The sequence below is a fragment of the Anomaloglossus baeobatrachus genome, chromosome 5, assembly GCF_048569485.1.
Source record: "Anomaloglossus baeobatrachus isolate aAnoBae1 chromosome 5, aAnoBae1.hap1, whole genome shotgun sequence".
NCBI classification, from domain to species: Eukaryota; Metazoa; Chordata; class Amphibia; order Anura; family Aromobatidae; genus Anomaloglossus; species Anomaloglossus baeobatrachus.
The window spans coordinates 144,335,431-144,349,885 of NC_134357.1; the positions used below are offsets into that span (position 1 = coordinate 144,335,431).

The 14,455-nt window shown below is 49.3% G+C and overlaps 1 protein-coding gene across 4 annotated transcripts in view; it reads left to right on the forward strand.

The window, feature by feature from the left end:
• Positions 1-12,536: 12,536 nt before the first annotated feature.
• MARCHF8 (membrane associated ring-CH-type finger 8) overlaps positions 12,537-14,455 on the forward strand; it is a 326,522-nt gene continuing 324,603 nt past the window's right edge. For 2 of the 4 annotated variants that reach the window (XM_075348957.1, XM_075348956.1), the window contains exon 1: positions 12,537-12,748. The gene's annotated coding sequence lies outside the window, so the exon portion shown is untranslated. The remainder of the gene's footprint in view (positions 12,749-14,455) is intronic. The other 2 variants (XM_075348958.1, XM_075348959.1) reach the window with 2 other exon arrangements.

Sequence of the window (14,455 nt, forward strand, 5' to 3'; positions counted from 1 at the left end):
GGGCGATTATGTGGCGAGGTTGGTGTATGTGTGGTGAAATGTGTGCTGAGGGTGGTATATGTGTTTAAGTACGTGGTAGTGTGTGGCGCATTTTGTGTGTGTTCATATCCCCGAGTGTGGTGAGTATCCCATGTCGGGGCCCCACCTTAGCAACTGTACGGTATATACTGGCAACTGTCAATTTGCCCCCAACACTTTTCATTTCACTTTTTCCCCATTATGTAGATAGGGGCAAAATTGATTGGTAAATTGGAACGCGCGGGGTTAAAATTTCGCCTCACAACATAGCACCCGAGAGAGAATGGGATAGTAACTGTCTCTCTGTTTCTCTCCCATTCTCTGTCTATCTCCCCCTCTGTATATATCTCTCTGTCTCTCTATCTCTTTGTCTGTCTGCCTCTTTCCCTATCTGTCTCTCACTGTCTCTTTCTCCGTCTGGCTCAATTTCTTTTCCTGTCTGTCTATCTATCTCTTTCCCTGTCTATCTATCTCTGTCACTTTCTCTGTCTGTCTCTTTCCCTCTCTTTCCCTGTCTGTCTCTTTCCCTCTGTCTCTTTCCCTGTGTCTGTCTCTTTGTCTCTTTACCTGTCTTTGTCTGTCTCTTACCCTGTCTGTCTCTTTCCCTCTCTTTCCCTGTCTGTCTGTTTCCCTGTCAGTCTGTCTCTTTGTCTGTGTCTGTCTCTTTGTGTCTGTCTTTTACACTGTCTATGTCTGTTTCTTACCCTGTCTGTGTCTGCCTCTTTCCCTGTCTGTGTATGTCTCTTTCCCTGGCTGCATTGTGACATGTCAACATTCCATTTAAGGGCGTGGCTGCGCATTCTTCTGAAGTTCTGGCTGCACTGTGGCTCCCAGCTCCATTCGCTTTAATGGAGGCAGGTTTTTTGGTGAATAACTGTAAAGCATGGGGTTAAAATTTCCCCTCAAAACATAGCCTATGACGCTCTCGGGGTCCAGAAGTGTGACTGTGCAAAATTTTGTGTCTGTAGCTGCGACGGTGCAGATGCCAATCCCGGACATACACACACACACATACACACATTCAGCTTTATATATTAGTGCTAACATATTCCGCAGCGCTTTACATGCATCAGTAACACTGTCCCTATTAGGACTCACAATCTAAGGTACCTATCTCTTTATCTTCCACCTTGCACTACTCAAGAACCAGTAACTCACTGGCACCTATGCAGAAGCAATGTGAAGCCTGCGTCTATACTGTAGAGGGGTGGAACACTGAGGAGGAACGACGGGAGATGGAATGCATAGGTGCGAGATTCCGGACAGGCACCCGACATCACAGGGACAGAGTGATGCTGATGGGAGGAGATACATATGATAATGAATGAGGAGGCAGCGCTATCTGCCAGACATCTGAAATGAGGCATACAGGTATGACTTTTCAGCAGTCTATAACCTGTATGCCCATAATAACAACTTCACGAGCTTGGACGTACTGGTGCATTCCAGGCCGTGTTTGTCCCTGTAATTCGGGCTCCGCACTGAGCCTGCATATTTCCCCTCATATGTCGGCTGATCTCAAACAAGCCCTATGGAACCAATATGGCTATATTGACGGAAAAATAAAAAAGTTATAGCTCTTGGAAGAAAGAGAAAAAAACTACAACAAAAAAAATCGCCAGGTGGTGAAGGAGTTAATACTTTAGATATGGTGATAGACTCCCTTTAATAAGGCCTCCAACTGTAAACTACATTAAAAAAAGATAATGGAAAAAAAGCCACTGACAGTCCACATTGATGTTTCTAGCTCTGCCCCTGATACATATAATGGTAATTGTTATGGTAAAAGCGAATATATTACATGTATCCTAGTGATCCTTTGTGGTCATAAAATGTAACAAAATATTCTTTACTTTTTCCTTCAATATCAAATAAAAAAAAGCCTTGTCACGAAGGGGGAAAAGTGTCCTGTCTTCAACTGGTTAAAATAAGTCTAAAGGCCCTGTCACACAGAGAGATAAATCTGTGGCAGATCTGTGGTAGATCTGTGGTTGCAGTGAAATTGTGGACAATCAGTGCCAGGTTTGTGGCTGTGCACAAATGGAACAATATGTCCATGATTTCACTGCAACCACAGATCTGCCATAGATCTATCTCTGTGTGTGACGGGACCTGAAGGCCCGTTTCACACATGCGGCATTTCGCCGGATGCCATATCCGACACTTATGCAGTACAGTACATTCATTTACAGTGGAAACGCGACACCATGCGGACAAATGCGGTTGTGCATGAAGCACACAGTCGTATAGTGTCGCGCTTCCACTGTAAATTAATGTACTGTACTGCAGGCGTGCCGGATCTGGCATCCGGCGAAATGCCGGATATGTGAAACGGGCCTAAGGCTCTTAGGCCAGTCACAGCGTCTTCTGCTTGACTTGAGTTACTTCTTTCGGCATCTGAAAAGAGACCCAAGATATCAGAGCTCTGTAGCTACTAGAAGATAAATACAAAAAGGCATAGGGTTTCAATGTACACAGCTCTTAAAGCACATCAAAATGTATGCTGCCATACTGTGCAACTAGAATATACTGCCATACTGTGCAACTAGAATATGCTGCCATAATGTGCAACTAAAATATGCTGCCATAATGTGCAACTAAAATATGCTGCCATACTGTACAACTAAAATATACTGCCATAATGTACAACTACAATATTCTGCCATACTGTGCAACTACACGTGCATCTCAATAAATTAGAATATCATCAAAAAGTTAATTTATTTCAGTAATTCAATACAAAAAGGGAAACATATTATATAGAGTCATTGCAAACAGAGTGATCTATTTCAAGTGTTTATTTCTGTTAATGTTGATGATTATGGCTTACAGCCAATGAAACCCCAAAAGTCATTATATCTAATAAAATTAGAATAATTACCACAACACACCTGTAAAAGCTTCCTAAGTGTTTAAAATGGTCCCTTAAGCAGGCTTTACATGCAACGACATCGCTAACGAGATGTCGCTGGGGGTCACGGAATTCGTGACGCACATCCGGCCTCGTTAGCGACGTTGTTGCGTGTCAAACGCATCAGCGACCGTTAAATGATCAAAATTACTCACCTAATCGTTGATCGTTGACCGGTCGTTCTAATCCCGATTATCGTTGCTGTTGCAGGTACGATGTTGTTCGTCGTTCCTGCGGCAGCACACATTGCTATGTGTGACACCGCAGGAACGAGGAACATCACCGTCCCTGCGGCTGCCCACAATGAGGAAGGAAGGAGGTGGGCGGGATGTTCAGCCCGCTCATCTCCGTCCCTCCGCTTCTATTGGGCGGCCACTTAGTGACGCCGCTGTGACGCCGAACGAACTGCCCCCTTAGAAAGGGGCTGGTTCGCCGGCCACAGCGACATCGCTAGGCAGGTAAGTCCGTGTGACTGGTGTTAGCGATGTTGTTTGCCCAATACAGCGATTTGCCCGTGACGCACAACCGACAGGGGAGGGTGCTTTTGCCAGCGACATCGCTAGCGATGTTGTGCCTCCCCCATGCCAGCAGCCGCCGCTGCTCGGCTCCAGACCTTCAGGAGTGGTGGCTCGAGGGTCTCCGGACCCGGGGGTCTCGCAGACAAGCCGAATAAAATGGGGGACGTAGATGTACGGGCTAGACCGTAATAGGTTTGTGACGCCACCCACGGTGTGTGGTGAGGTGGGACACCACCGCTGCTGTTACGGGGCACCCGGGGGAGATGTTGTGCAGCAAGATGTTAACCCCTCCGTGGGCAGGGATGGTGGCCCCGGGACCCGGTTGGTGCGTGCAGGGGGGATGACTACCGCAGAGGGTGCTGGTGTACTCACAGTTAGGAAAACACACAAGTCTCTGGTAAACCAAGATGGTGGTGGCCGGTGCCGCGGCCAATTGCGTTCAGGATCCCCCACCCGGCTGGTGGTCTCTATCCTTGTCCTGCACCTTTTTAGTAGAAAAGACTTCCTTGTATGAAACGTAGGAGTCCTCTCCCGGCTGGATGTGGCCTAAGGAGCCGTGCCCGCAGCGCTGGCCCGTGGGATCTATGGGCTCTGGCGGTGACCTCTTATCCCTAATCGGTGGGCTGTTGTCTTCTATGAGGGACTTTGGGTGGGACAGGACCTCTAGTCCTGGCCTCAATCGATTAATCAACCAGTTCCAGTAGGTTCTGGCTCCTGGCTTCAGGGTCCGAGTACCCCCCTTTGTGCTACGGTTTCCAGGTCGGTTCCCCGTGTCGGTACCGGCGGGCTCCAACCCTGGCCCGGTCCACCTTGGTTCCACTGAGCCGGCTTCCCGTCTCCTGCTCACGGAGACCACCGTCTGCCTCCTAGCAAGTGGCACCAGGGCTCCTACCCTGGTACCTGTCAGCCTGCTTCAGGCCTGACACACAGGCCTGACCTCCACTACTGAACTCTCAAACTGATCTGCAGCTTTTCCCGCCCCGGGCAGTCTAAACCCTGGGTGGGCGTGCACCAACCAACCGCCTGGCCACGCCCACTGGTGTGTCTAACTGTCCCTAAGGGGGGTGACTAGGGTTTAATGGTTGGCTGTGTGTTTCATAGTGTGGGAAAGATGTAATGCAGGGGCCTATTTGTGACTACCTGGTTTTGCCAGGGCGTCACAATGTCGCTGTGTGTAAAGCCCGCTTTAGTCTTGATCAGTAGGCTACACAATCACGGGGAAGACTGCTGACTTGACAGATGTCCAGAAGGCAATTCATTGACATACTCCATAAGGAGGGTAAGTGTTATGGGACTGCCAAATGGTAGGGAAAAGGAAGGCTATCTAGCAGTCAGGGCCTACCGTGCAGAATAATCTGCTGCTGGAGAAGGCAAGGTAAGGGATACTGTACCACAAGAGTGGTACTGTCACTGTTACCTCACAGTGACACTAAGACTAAGTGCAGTGTTCACTGTTAATTCACAGAGATGCGGCAACTGCCAAAATGATAAGAAGGGTGGACCTTTAGCTCCTGCCCAATTACAGGAACTACAAAGCATATGCGGATGGTGCCCCAACCGCTGTCCACTAACACCTCTGTTACCTCACAGAGGAAATGTAACTAATAATGCCGCAAGTGTGTGAATGCGAATAATATGAAGAGTGGACCTGTAGCTCCTGCCCAATTACAGGAACTACAAAACATAAGCGGATGGTAGCCCAACAGCAGTCCACTAACGAATACTAGTGTTATTTCACACTGATGTGGGTGCAAACAGTACAATCCGTACTGCTTAGGTTTAATGATAGTCCCTGCCTGTACTCCTTGTGCTAACCGCACAGAGGGAGTCAGTGAGCTCTCCATGCTAACCGCACAGACGAATTAGAGAGACACTGAGAGCGTGAGTGATGGCCCTGCCTAACCCTGCTCCTCTTCTAAGGTAGATGGAAGCGGGCTGTAGTATACTAGTTGGTACTGAGACCCTACCTAACCCGTTCCACTAAAATGCAAGAAAGCGGCTAGTATTGGACATCACACATGAGGCGTCTACCCCATGCATGCACCAAGAACGACTGAGCGCCGAACAGCGTGCTGCAGGGATCTTTATAGATGAAGCACCTCCCACAAAATGGAAGAGCTCCGAGCTTAATCCACCAATCATCAACAAGTTCGTCAAGAATGACGTCACCCTCGGCCGATCAGCAGCCAACATGTCATGGTCATGTGAGCCCGTGTCAGCGATGACATCACCCGCGGCCAATCACCAGACAGTATGTCATTGTCATGTGATCACGCGTCAGCAATGACGTCACTCGCGGCCAATCAGAAGCCGACACTTCATAGTCATGTGATCCCAGTTCACGACCAATGGACTATCGCCACGTGGTGAGCATGCTCAGAAGAGGCAAAAGGTGACTTAGAACAAAAAGCCTGCTTGCAAGCTCGCACATGCTCAGAAGCCCCACTACAGGACTTGGCCTCAGCCGCAAGAACCTCACCGACGACCCGTAACAATAAGGCTAGTTTCACACTTGCGCTGAACGGTATCCGTTGCATTGCGTTGTGTGACGGATGCAACGGATGTGTTGCATATAGTGGCACAACGGATGCAACGGATGCTGCAAAACAACGGAATCCGTTTTGATTTTCTTTTTTGTTTTTTTTTTTACAGTTTTACCGGCGGCAGACTATTGTGAACGATCAGCTGATCGCTCCCAGTAGCCGGCCGCTGGGTGATCAGCTGATCGCTCCCTGCAGCCGGCCGCCGGGTGATCAGCTGATTGCTCCCTGCAGCCGGCCGCCGGGTAATCAGCTGATCGCTCCCTACAGCTGACCGCCGGGTGATCAGCTGAGCGCTGTCACTTGCCGGCCGCCGGGTGATCAGCTGATCGCTCCCTGCAGCCGACCGCCGGGTGATCAGCTGAGCGCTGTCACTTGCCGGCGGCCGGGCATGCCAGCGGGCTGGCGCTCAGCTGAGCGCTGTCACTTGCCGGCGCCTGGGCATGCCGGCGGGCGGGCGCTCAGCTGAGCGCTGTCACTTGCCGGCGGCCGGACATGCCAGCGGGCGGGCGCTCAGCTGAGCGCTGTCACTTGCCGGCGCCCGGGCATGCCAGCGGGCGCTCAGCTGAGCGCTGTCACTTGCCGGCGGCCGGGCATGCCGGCGGCCGGTCGCTCAGCTGAGCGCTGTCACTTGCAGACGGCCGGGCGCTCAGCTGAACGTTTGGCCACCACGAGCCAAAATAAAGTTTGTGATTTAAAAAAAAAAAAGAGCATGCGCAGTGAAATCCAGAGGATTCCGCTGCTCAAAACAACGTTACATGCCGCGTTCCTCCCGCTGGGCGGAAGCAACAGAGCGTCGCCCAGCGGAAGCAACTCAGGTCCAATCCGCAGCAACAATCCGTCAACCATACAAGTCTATGGGAAACAGCGGAATCCATTAACGGATTCCGCTGTTTTCCAAAAGGGCGGATTGTAACGGAAGGAAAATAACGCAAGTGTGAAAGTACCCTTAGCCACAAATGGTCATTGCTAAAGAAGCTGGCTGTTCACAGAGTGCTGTATCCAGGCATATTAATGGAAGGTTGAGTGGAAGGAAAAAGTGTGGTAGAAAGGTGCACAAGCAACCGGGATACCCACAGCCTTGGTAGGGTTGTTAAGAAAAGTCTTTGAAAAATTTGGGGGAGATTCACAAGGAGTGGACTGCTGCTGGAGTCAGTGCTTCAAGAGCCACCACATACAGACGTATCCAGGATCTGCAGGGGAGAGGAGGCTGCATAAGATGGGAACCATATGGGAAAAGGAGCCATATGGGACGAGATCTACAGGGGAGAGTAGCCGCATAAGATGAGAACCATATGGGAAAAGGAGCCATATGGGACAAGATCTGCAGGGGAGAGGAGCCACATAAGATGGGAACTATATGGGAAAAGAAGCCACATGGGACGAGATCTGCAGGGGAAAGAAGCCATGATAGGATCTGCAGGGGAAAGAAGCCATGATGGGATCTGCAGGGGAAAGAAGCCATGATGGGATCTGCAGGGGAAAGAGGCCATGATTGGATGGGATCTGCAGGGGAAAGAGGCCATGATTGGATGAGATCTGCAGGGGAAAGAGGCCATGATTGGATGGGATCTGCAGGGGAAAGAGGCCATGATGGGATGGGATCTTCAGGGGAAAGAGGCCATGATGGGATGGGATCTGCAGGGGAAAGAGGCCATAATGGGATGAGTTCTGCAGGGGAAAGAGGCCATAATGGGATGGGATCTGCAAGGGAAAGAGACCACATGGGATGGGATCTGTAGGGGAAAAGGAGCCACATGGGATGAGATTTGCAGGGGAAAGAGACCACATGGGATGGGATCTGTAGGGGGAAATGTTATGAACTGGTAACCGTGGACGATCACAAAAAATCCCATTAATCCGGAAAAAACAAAAACCACAAGAGTAGTTTGGAAACTAAGCTGACCGCAATTCCCTATCTATCGGACAACACTAGAAGTAGCAGTGGGATGTTCCTAACAAACCTAGACACCTCGTCACTGCCAGAGAAACTAGCTACACCTCAAAGATAGAAATGAGGAATCCTAATTTGCCTCAGAGCAGTTCTTAAAGGAATAGCAAGCCCCCAACATGTAACGACGGTGGTGTAAGAGAACATAATACACAGATAGAAAATATAGATTAGCAAAGGTGAGACCCAACTTACAACAGTACAGGAAAGATAACTGATTGCGGCCAGCAAAATACCCTGCAAAAATACCAAACTCCTGATAGGAAAAAAAAAAACTAAGACCACTGGGTCTTCCCCCGCTATATCAGGTACTCTTGTGCCAGACACTTTAAACACAACTGCAGATATAATGGGAAAGAACAAAATTACAGAACAAATAATATTCAAAAATGCAAATAATCAAAACCAGAACAGCGAGAAACTCCCTTTCTTGCTGAAGGAACTGCCCTCTCAAAAATAGCAGAGAGCCAGATCCTCACATGCAAGAAAACAAACACAGAACAAAATGGAAAAACAACACCAACACCCGTAGGTGCAAAATCAGCAGTTAAGCAAAGAACACCTGCAGACTTATCTGGAGTGAATTCTGGCAGAGGATAAAGAGATGAAACTGAAAGACAAACTCCAAGCCACCTTCAGAGGCAGAAGCAAACATTTATCACTGGCGGCAACTAAGGGCCGTTTCACACATCCGGCATTTTGCGGGATTGCTGGATCTGGCACACTCCAGTACAGTGTAATACAGTACAATGGCATTGCGGCAACCTCCGGCCACATGCTTGCTGTGATGCCATTGTACAGTATTAACATTGTACTGGAGTATGACGGGTCCGGCAATCCCGCAAAATGCCGGATGTGTGAAACGGCCCTTAGCAGAAACTGCTCTCCTAAATACATCAGGCTGGTCTGCAATAGGACTTCCTGGATTCCTAATTAATTCCTACACCTGTTTGAGTCACAGATTCAGACTCAGCTTCATTACTATTCCTGGCCACCAGAGGCTAGCTAGCACCCACAAGAATTACTTTCACAACAAGGAAGGGAGCCACATGGGATGAGATCTGTATGGGATGAGATCTGTATGGGATGAGATCTGTATGGGATGAGATCTGTATGGGATGAGATCTGTATGGGATGAGATCTGTATGGGATGAGATCTGTATGGGATGAGATCTGTATGGGATGAGATCTGTACGGGGAAGGTCATCCGTTACAATTGTAGCAGGGCTCCTTTAGTAATAATTTTTAAAAATTGTAGAAAAACCGTTTAATATAATATGACAGTGGCTGGAACAACTGGTGCTGGACAGGAGAGTGAAGGTATAGGAGGGGAAGAAGGGGAAAGAGATTTTACTTTAAAATACTTATATTTTTTGGTTGAGGAAAGTGCGTAAAAATGGGTGTGGCTGACAAAATGGTTGGGGTTACAGAATGGGCGGGGTTACAGAGAATCTGTTAAAAATTTGAATCCCACTCCTGGGTTAGGCTATGTGCGCACTAGGCGTTTTTGCCGCGTTTTTAGCGGCGTTTTTTACCGCGTTTTTGTGCTGAAAACGCAGTGACATTGCTTCCCCAGCAATGTCAATGGGTTTTCAGAAGTGCTGTCCTCACACAGCGTTTTTTTTTAGCTGCGTTTTTGTGGTGACCACAAAAACGCAGCATGTCAATTATTTCTGCGTTTTCCACTGCGTTTTTCACTCATTGAATTCAATGAGATGTTAAAAACGCAATGAATAACGCATATAGCCGCGTTTCTATGACTAAAAACGCAGCTATAAACGCAAGGGGTGGGCACTACAGTGACGTGTACAGGAAGAGGATTCCTTCTGTTGGTAAACACAGAAGCAGGAATCCTCCCGGTACCGTCACCGCTGCGTCCACCTCCCGTCCTGTGCATGTCAGCTCCGTGCGGCGCCATGTCTGGGCGGGAGGTGGAGGCAGCGGCGAAAAACAAAGTGAACAGTATAAAAAAAAAAATGTCATATACTCACCTGTCCGCAGGGTCCCGGTGCCATGCCCGCTCCCATCTCCTCCCGGTCCCGCCGCTCTGGCAGTGTGCAGTCTCCCCGGGGCAGGACCTTGCTTGCAGGACCTGGCTGTGGATCACCTGATGCAGTCACCTGACGCATCAGCTGATCGCAGTCTCGCCGGCTTCTTCGCGCCCGGACGGCTATCAGCTGATCCTGCCGTCAGGGGACTTCATCAGCTGATCACCGGCAGCTCTTGCAGCGATCGTATAGGATCAGACTCCTGTCCAATCGATCGCTCCAGGAGCTGCCGGTAATCAGCACAGCACATAAGTGAGTATGTATTTTTTTTTTCTACTGATGCATCAGCTGATTGTATAACCGGCTTTTATACAATCAGCTGATGTGTGATGGGATTCAGGCACTTGATCCTGACACATCATCTGATCGCTCTGCCTTCCAGCAAACCGATCAGATGATATTAGATCCTGATTGGACGGCGCGGGACCCTGACCCAGGATTACTGCGGAGGGGGGTTTATTTCAATAAAGATGGAGTCACTAATTGTGTTGTGTTTTATTTCTAATAAAAATATTTTTCTCTGTGTTGTGTTTTTTTTTTATCATTACTAGAAATTCATGGTGGCCATGTCTAATATTGGCGTGACACCATGAATTTCGGGCTTAGGGCCAGCTATACAGCTAGCCCTAACCCCATTATTACCTAGCTCGCCACCCGTCACCAGGGCAGCTGGAAGAGTTGGATACAGCGCCAGAAGATGGCGCTTCTATGAAAGCGCCATTTTCTGGGGTGGCTGCGGACTGCAATTCGCAGTGGGGGTGCCCAGAAAGCATGGGCACCCTGCACTGTGGATTCCAATCCCCAGCTGCCTAGTTGTACCCGGCTGGACTCAAAAATTAGGCGAAGCCCACGTCATTTTTTTTTTTAATTATTTCATGAAATAATTAAAAAAAAAAGGGCTTCTCTATATTTTTGGTTCCCAGCCGGGTACAAATAGGCAGCTGGGGGTTGGGGGCAGCCCGTACCTGCCTGCTGTACCCGGCTAGCATACAAAAATATGGCGAAGCCCATGTCATTTTTTTTTTCTTTTTGGGCAAAAAACTGCATACAGTCCTGGATGGAGGATGCTGAGACTTGTAGTTCTGCAGCTGCTGTCTGCTCTCCTGCATACACTAGTGAATGGAGGATGCTGAGCCTTGTAGTTCTGCAGCTGCTGTCTGCTCTCCTGCATACACTAGTGAATGGAGGATGCTGAGACTTGTAGTTCTGCAGCTGCTGTCTGCTCTCCTCCATACACTAGTGAATGGAGGATGCTGAGACTTGTAGTTCTGCAGCTGCTGTCTGCTCTCCTCCATACACTAGTGAATGGAGGATGCTGAGACTTGTAGTTCTGCAGCTGCTGTCTGCTCTCCTCCATACACTAGTGAATGGAGGATGCTGAGACTTGTAGTTCTGCAGCTGCTGTCTGCTCTCCTCCATACACTAGTGAATGGAGGATGCTGAGACTTGTAGTTCTGCAGCTGCTGTCTGCTCTCCTGCATACACTAGTGAATGGAGGATGCTGAGACTTGTAGTTCTGCAGCTGCTGTCTGCTCTCCTGCTTACACTAGTGAATGGAGGATGCTGAGACTTGTAGTTCTGCAGCTGCTGTCTGCTCTCCTGCATACACTAGTTCTGCAGCTGTCTGCTCTCCTGCATACAATGAACATTTTGAAGAAGGAAATGACATCAGACCTTTTTTTTTTTTTTTTTTCATCAACAATCTTTAATGGCATTGTGCACTGATTAAAAACGCAGTGAGCAAAAACGCAGCAAAAAACGCACCAAATCGCGGCAAAAACGCATGCGTTTTTGCCGCGTTTTTTTAGCCGCGGGTGCGTTTTTTAGACAAAAACGCACATAAAAACGCAGCGTGAAAAAAACGCCTAGTGCGCACATAGCCTTACAGGTTCTGGTTTGGGGAGTCTCCGGCTTTAGGGACTCAGGCTATGTCCGCACGTTGCTTTTTTGCTGCTTTTTCAACTGCAGCGTTTAATGCCAAAATGGTTGTGTTCTGCTTTTCAAGCAAAGTCTATGGGAATTTGGGTTTCTTGTCCGCACTATGCAGTTCAAACTGCAGCCTTTTTGTTGCAGAACTTTGGTCAAAAACTCAGCTTTGCAGTGCAAAACCCAAATGGCAAAAACAACTGACATGTGAATTGTTTTTGCCATTTGGGTTTTGCCCTGCAAAGCTGAGTTTTTGCCCAAATTTCTGCAACAAAAAGGCTGCAGTTTGAACTGCAAAGTGCGGACAAGAAACCCAAATTCCCATAGACTTTGCTTGAAAAGCAGAACACATCCATTTTGGCATTAAACGCTGCAGTTGAAAAAGCAGCAAAAAAGCAGGTAAAAAGCAACGTGCGGACATAGCCTCAGCCATACACCAGGCTCAGTGATCCCATGGACTCACGGGCAGACATTGATCCCGCCCCTGTAACTCTTCAGCAAGAGCATAGTACACACAGCGCTGCGCACTCCTCACTGCCGAGCAGCGACTGAGCAGGATGGACGGGACTTGTGTTTACTGCGTTCTCATTTGCCACAGGAATGTGACGTAACGCATCACCATTGGCTAGTGCTGCTGCCCGTCACCACGCACCTGGGCTGTGCACTTCCCCGTGCAGTCAGCAGCTGATCGGGCACAGATCGTCACTTTCCGTGTGTGGATGGTGATTACACGCCGCAGACGGCTGTGGGCGCCCCGGTGACAGCGCTGCTGCCGCTCACTGCTCGCCAAGCACCACAGACCGGGAATGACGTCACCACGGGGAACCTTATAACAGGTCAGTGTGAGCCGTGTCCTGCAGGAGTGACGCTCCCTGGAGCCTGAGCTGCACCACAAGTCCCAGCAGGACGCCCTGGTTGGAGTCACGTTGTGTTTGTGCAGTCTCATAAATAGCTCCTGTATTGCTGTTTGCACTAGTTCTGCAGCACCGTGAGGCTGAAGTGTTCCTGGTGTTACCATGGCATCAGTGGAGGCAGTGTGCGAGCTGCACCCTGCAAACTGCGCCATTCAGCATGCCCACAGTGCCAGTGTGCTGAGGGTGCCCACGGTGCCAGTGTGCTGAGGGTGCCCACGGTGCCAGTGTGCTGAGGGTGCCCACGGTGCCAGTGTGCTGAGGGTGCCCACAGTGCCAGTGTGCTGAGGGTGCCCACAGTGCCAGTGTGCTGAGGGTGCCCAGAGTGCCAGTGTGCTGAGGGTGCCCAGAGTGCCAGTGTGCTGAGGGTGCCCAGAGTGCCAGTGTGCTGAGGGTGCCCAGAGTGCCAGTGTGCTGAGGGTGGCAGTGTTCTTCTGGTGCCCCCATGTGGTGAAGGTGCCCATAGTGCCTGTGTGCTGTGGGTGCCCATGGGGTGAACATGCCTGTAGTGCCTGTGTGCTGTGGGTTCCCATAGTGCCTGTGTGGTGAAGGTGCCTGAGTGCTGATGGTACCCATGCTGTCTATGTGGTGAAGGTGTTCGTAGTGCCTGTGTGCTGAGGGTGCCTGTGTGGTGTAGGTGCCCATGAGGTGAGGGTACCCATGCTGCCCATGTGGTGAAGGTGCCTGTAGTGCCTGTGTGGTGAAGGTGCCTGAGTGCTGATGGTACCCATGCTGTCTATGTGGTGAAGGTGTTCGTAGTGCCTGTGTGCTGGGGGTGCCTGCGTGGTGAAGGTGCTCGTGTGGTGTAGGTGCCCGTGAGGTGAGGGTACCCATGCTGCCCATGTGATGAGGGTGCCCATGCCTCTTGTGGGGTGAGGGTGCCCATGTGTGCACCATGGCTAATAAAGGAGACCTCCAGGTGGTTGCCCCCATATTCCTCCCATCCATCCTCAGGGTTCATACCCACGATCATTGTTACTTGCTGTGTATTTTCGTGTGTTGCATATGCATCGTCTTACAAGACAAGCAAAGCGCATGGGATTAATAGAACTGTCATGTCCGTTGTGCCTCCTTTTGTTCGCTGTGTAAACTGATCTGCGGGGCGTTTTTCCCATCCATAAATAATGCACCTGCGTTTACGCAGCGGAGATGCATAAAACATGCTGCATGTAATCCGCACCTAATATAAATACCAGGAAGTCTCAGAAACAAATCCGCTTAATTTACAACATGACACCAAAAACACAGCGTCAAAAAATTCAATAAAAAAACAAACAAACGAAGGTGCAGAAATTCTGCTGCATCAAAAACTCAACAAACACCGTGGGATGTAGAACTATAGCCCATAGGGTTAATGATGTTTAGACAATGCATTAACCCTTAATGACCAGCCTTTCTTTTATTTATTTTTATGAACACAGTTGCTGGGTACTTTTTAACTGCTCATATAAATTACAGCATTTCCCCTCCCTCCGGGAATGCAGCTAAAGACCAGAATCAATTTTGGGATATTTTTGTTATGTTTACGAATGTGTAGGTTGTATCTTTGTAATTTATAGCCAACAAAATACGTTTTAGGTATATTGGCTTTTTTCATATTTTTGTGTAGTGTTGAAGGCTTTTACTGTTACT